Genomic DNA, 6,000 nt, shown 5'->3' on the forward strand with positions numbered 1-6,000 from the left:
TCGCCTTTGACTGGACTTAACCATCCACGGGTCCTTTTCCTTTTACCTTTTTTCACCGTACACCTGTAAATGAACTAACAAATGGTTGGATTTTTCTTCCACCACACATGCACACAAGCAGAACTTCATGCAGCTGACTGAAGCTTATTTATGTGCCTTCTGCCCACATCCCCAGCCATATTCCTGCCAAATACGTTTCTGAAACTCCAGGGATATTCACTGCCTTCTACCCATCCCTATTGAGCTCTGTTCACTGCTGCTATCTATAGTCAATCAATTTCTGCTGCCCTCCCACAGAATGCCAACAGCATTCCAGGCCTCAGGAAATGTGCTCCCCTTCCCCTCCTCCTCTTGCCCCTTGTCACAGTTTCTTTCTGTCCAGAACAGATGGGCACAAGCTGTTTCGGGGACGGAGCGCCCTTCCTCCTCCACAGTCCCCCCTGCTTGCCTGCCTGCCTCCTCAAAAAGGCACATCACAGGATTGAGTGGTCAGCCCTTCTTCATCCACCCCATTCGGAGAGGCAGGTAAAAGTTTAACCAGCCTGCCTTTCAGCGGTGGAAGCAAAAGCCCTCCATTCATGGTGGTGATAAATTGCTGCTGTCAAAACTACATGAATGCTCATATTGAAAAAAGCTTCTTTCTTTCTTTTTAACTTTCGGCCTCTCTCCAGTCACACGGCATCACTTGCTTGTTAGACTACATTTAATGCCCACTTAGTCAAAGAATGTTTCCACTTTGCCTCGTCCTTCTGTCCTGTCTTCCCTCCCACCAAGCCCCCAGCCTAGGCTTCCAGGCAGGAGCTGTCAGTGAGGGAGAATCAAAATCAAAAATTGTGGGGCGAAAGAGAGAGAGAAAGGTTGAGGGAGAGAAGAGGCAGCAACAGAGAAGAGCATCTTTGTTGTTTGAAAACAATCCTGCCCACTTTTTGCTGAGAAACGTCTCTAGAAAATGTGAGAAGGATCAAAATGACATATCTCGTCCCAGAGAGAATCGTTTATTTATATTGTGCCCATCCTTCAAGGAACTCAGTGCAGCAACTCTTTTGCCCCCACCCTGGTCCAACACCTGGTAACAACAACCCTGTGAGGTTGACCTGAGTCTGATCAGTGAGTTTCTACTGCAATCAAGTGGTATGTAAATTCTGTTAAATAAAATAAGAATATGAGGTGATACATGTGCAATACTTATGTGCAATGTAACATGTGCAAGGAAGTGCTTTGTATACTTTAAGCCACCCCACAGATATATGTCAAGGCCCCAAAGGAAGGGATGCATACCAGTCATGGAGAATTTGGCAAGCTTTCCATGTAAAATTATAGCTGCAATAGATAACATTTTGAAGAATGGTCATCTATTGCACCCATACCCCAGAGATATTCAGAGTGTCAAGGTATAAGATTCTTCCATCTGGGATCTGTTTTTGTTTGGTTTCTGTCTGCCGTTTTCAAGAATAGCTTGATGGCATCTCTTGAACTTCAGAGCAGAATTGTAAAGGAGTCATTATCTGGACCAGGTGACTGAAGGAAGGAACATTTTGAAGCTTCTGTGGAGCCCGTGATGGGTGTGGAGAATTCCATTTGGCAGGGCTTTGGTTATGAACTGTTTTCTTGTGGTTGGGGCTTGCTGTTTTGTTTCATTTCATGGTCCAGAGCACTGCAAAGAGGCAAAAGCAGCAGCCTATCCAGGTAGAGGGGGGGAAACTGAGGCATGTGGGGTGTGTGGGAAAAGAGGTTTGTGAGAGAGGAGGGGCAAATAAGAGTTATAAGGGGACTTGCAATTCTTATTCCTCCCTCTTCCTGCTAGGACAAATAGAAGATGCAGTGGCTTGAGTATGAGGATTGTATGTGCTGCCCCTGATGCCATACATTGCTTCTGAGTACTTCCGATGTGAATACACCTTTCTTCTATTCTGTCGTGAGAACCAGTATGGTGTAGTGGTTAGAGGGATGGGCTAGGACCTGGAAGGCCTGGGTTCAAATCTCCACTCAGCGATGAAGCTCACTGGTGACCTTGGGCCCGTCACTTTCTCCCAGCCTAACCTACCTCACAGGGTTGTTGTGAGGATAAAGTATGCACACCACCCTGAACTACTTGGAGTAAAAGGTGGTAAAGTAAAGGTAAAGGGACCCCTGACTATTAGGTCCAGTCGTGACCGACTCTGGGGTTGCGGCGCTCATCTCGCGTTATTGGCTGAGGGAGCCAGCGTACAACTTCCAGGTCATGTGGCCAGCATGACAAAGCCGCTTCTGGCGAACCAGAGCAGCACACGGAAACACTGTTTACCTTCCCGCTGTAGCGGTACCTATTTATCTACTTGCACTTTGACATGTTTTTGAACTGCTAGGTTGGCAGGAGCTGGGACTGAGCAACGGGAGCTCACCCCGTTGTGGGGATTCGAACCGCCATCCTTGTGATCGGCAAGCCATAGGCTCTGTGGTTTAACCCACAGCACCACCCGCATCCCAAAAGGTGGTATATAAATGTAATTAAAGAAATAAGGTGCCGGAGCTTCTCGCACAAGAATTAGTGATGGCGACCAACTTGGATAGCTTCAAAAGAGCCTTGAAAGATAAGGCTTTTAATGACTACTAGCTATGTTGCCTATGTTCTACCTTCATTGATGGAGACAGGCTTCTGAATGCTTGGAATCCCAAGTGGGGAGCCCAGGGCCTGCTTCCACATTTCTTATAGGCAGTGCTTTTTTCTGGGGGGATGCAGGGATACGCATACCCCTAAACATTTTGTGAATCTAAGTTTGGCCTCCTTGAGGGGCTGTATTTCAATACGAGTAGGGAAATGAGAGTAACCCCTAAACGTTTATTTAAGGGGGGAAAGCACTGCCTATAGATATCTGGGTTGGCCGCAATGAGAACAGGACATTGGACTAGATGGGCCATTGGCCTAATTGAACAGACCCATCTTCTGTTTTCATATTTTATGTTCTTTCTTGTGAATGCATCATGTTCAAAGACGCCCTCCCAAAGTTTGCTGTCCTTCCTTATATTTTAATTAAAGGCTGCACATTTGTTTGGGAAGTTCCGTGCTTTCATTTTGCAGCAACACTCTATCTAGCCAATCTGTGTTCTCATTATATTTTTTAGGGCTCATGCAAATAAAAGCATCCTACATCAGTTTCAGCTGTTAGATATATATATATATGGTACTTATGACCCATTCACACACGGGCCTCCCACAGGCCTCTTGCTCAGACATGCACTTAACACCAGCAGCTCTTCGGCTTCTGTTTCCCACTGGGATGCAAAACCATTCGGTTGTTCCGCACTATAATTGCTGCAAGTCCCATGTTGCAGTGTGACACTTATCAAAAATGCACGTTCAACAAATATACGTTGTAACTGCTTTTCCAAAGTGCTACATTATTAAGTGGGAGGGGGGGGACCCCATGAGATAACTTGACTCTGGTGTACAAAGTATGCACAGATAATAAGTAATGTAATCGGAATCCATATAGGATCATAGAATTGTAGCTGTATCAGGGGTTAAATTCATGCTGTGTCTACTTTTAAAAAACACACCCAAAAACATGTTATCAGTTTGAACTGAAATGAAAGTTTTTAACTCCTAAAAAGTACTCCCAAAATTTTGTCAGCTAACTACCCACCCACCCGTCGCAATCTCCAGCAACCTGGTGTGTCGGTCATTCTTATGTCCTCCCAGCTCCTATTTAAATTACCCCAGTAGCGCTGCAGTTATTAATTGTTCTTGACTGACTTCTTAAGTTAATTACACTTTCACAGTTTAGTATCAAGCATGATTAAAACAATTAGATGTTCCGCACCAGCCAGTTCATTTCCCACCAGCCCCCTTCTTCATTCTTCTCCCCGCAAAGAACTTAAGCACACTTCTGCCTCGCTGCAACAGATCATACATAGGACCTGGAATTATGACCATATTAAATGCATTCGAACAGTTTCTGATTTCTCTTTGCAAAGTACGGCCATCCTAAGTACATTTGGAAGCTCATGTTTCTTCCCCTTGCTCTTTTCTGCCCGGTTGATCCTTTCAGCATAGCAGAAGCCAATTCAGTTACAGATAGGAAGCTCAAGTTACCGGGAAATGTAATCAGCTTCAACCTTTATCCTCTAGTCTCTTAAGAAGAGGGGGAATTTAAAAGCCATTCTTTCCCCAAAGAGAACATTTCATCATGTGTGGAAATATCATGCAAAAAGATAAATTCAGTATAGCAGTGGCTCGCTAGCCATGGTTGCCATTTTGCATCCTGAAGATCATCGCTTTTTACATTCATGGGCAAAGATGGAGAGGATGCAGCTGTGGTTTCTTCTATCCAATCTTCTGCTCTTTTAACAAGCCTGGCATCAGTGTGTGTGTGTGTGTGTGTGTGTGTGTGAGAGAGAGAGAGAGAGAGAGAGAGAGAGAGAGAGAGAGAGAGAGAGAGGGAGGGAGAGGGGGAGAAAAATATTTGGTATATCTCGATTTATTAAAAATACCAAAGTGGTTTGCAATGTGCCACACACAAAATTAAAACAGAACACCAGGTGACTGCTACTGTTACAGAAAATGTTTTTTCCTTAATTGTCTGCATAAGCCTGGTAGCAAATAATTTTTTCAAAGAAACATTTGAAAGTTAGTATGAAAGGTGCCTCCTGAAATTCTCTTAGGAGAGCATGCTTTTACCCATAGAATCCTGGGGACTGTAGTTTAGCCCTTCCAGAGCTACAATTACCAGTTACCCTTAACAAATTAGAGGCTTGTATTCCATGTAGTGCTTAGGAACGCCTTCTGTTAGCACAAGGATTTATAGCTGCGGGGAAGGACTTCCCCTCCTCTCACTCTCCTGCCCCTTGGGGTACTCCCCCCCCCTCAACCCTCCAGAGCATATTTTGTGGAAAGTATTGTTTCACTAGCATAAATCTTTACATGCATTGGATGCCTCCCAAAGCATGAACTCTGTGATTCTGTGATCTCATGTGCAGGGCCATGTGTATTCTGCAGCTCTGTCAAAGTGTGGAGGGAATACAGAAATTTGGTAACGGGGAGGGAATTCGGCAGTCTGATCATCTCAGTTTTCATGGAAAAGTTGTTCTTTAGGCTACCAAGATAATACCAATCTGAACAAAGAAGAGGTGCCACACCTCTATGGCAGCCATTTTGTGTTATGCCACACCCCACAGCAGCTGTTTTGTGACTCACAGCCATGATACTTTCTCAAAATTGCAGAGGTGCCCACTAGTCAAAAAAAAACCCCAAAATGGCAGCTTGTGCTGAATTTCACATCCTTTCCCACTGGAAGAATTTAATATATACTTGTAGAATTATTCTTGCCATGCTGGTGTAACTGAGATCAGATTTTAGGAGAGCTGGGGGAAAAATTTATTCCCTGTTTTACAATCACACTCATTTGCTACACTTCACGTTAGGGCTTACATATTGCATCTGTTTTCCCTTGTGGCTTGGCTTGACTTTGCCTCAGCAGTACCAAGAATGAAAACAGCAAACCCGACGTGTGTCAAGCTTGAATTAGCTTCTCAACAGGGGAAAACATGATTCAGAGAGTACAGCTGATCTCATTCAGAAACAAGCATGTGCAGGGCCGCCCCGCCCATTGACTCTAGTGGCGCAGGACGCCTGGGCGCTCAGGGGCACCCCAGCAACTGGGGGAGCTGCGTGGTGGCCTCCCTTTTCCCTCCGCCAGCCGCTCTGCTCAGGGGAGAGCAGGGAGGTAAGCGAGCGGAGCAGGGGCTCTGGGACCCTGTTCTGCTCTGCAGCGCCTGGGTCATCCCTCACCCCGGTGCTGCGTTTCATTGGTAGAGACGACGCCACATAGCAGCAGCTCTACCAATGAAACGCAGCGCCAGGATCATCCCTGTTGGCGGGAAGGCTCGGATGCCTTCCCACAGTCTGGGGCTCTCTCCGCTGGCTCCATGGCGCCCATGGCCTCTGCTGCCGGCTGGAGGGCTGCAACCAGACTGCAGGAGCGGGGCTCTCCCTGCTGGCTCCGCGTGGGGAGCCATGAGGGG

This window comes from Zootoca vivipara, chromosome 7, assembly GCF_963506605.1.
Source record: "Zootoca vivipara chromosome 7, rZooViv1.1, whole genome shotgun sequence".
NCBI classification, from domain to species: domain Eukaryota; kingdom Metazoa; phylum Chordata; class Lepidosauria; order Squamata; family Lacertidae; genus Zootoca; species Zootoca vivipara.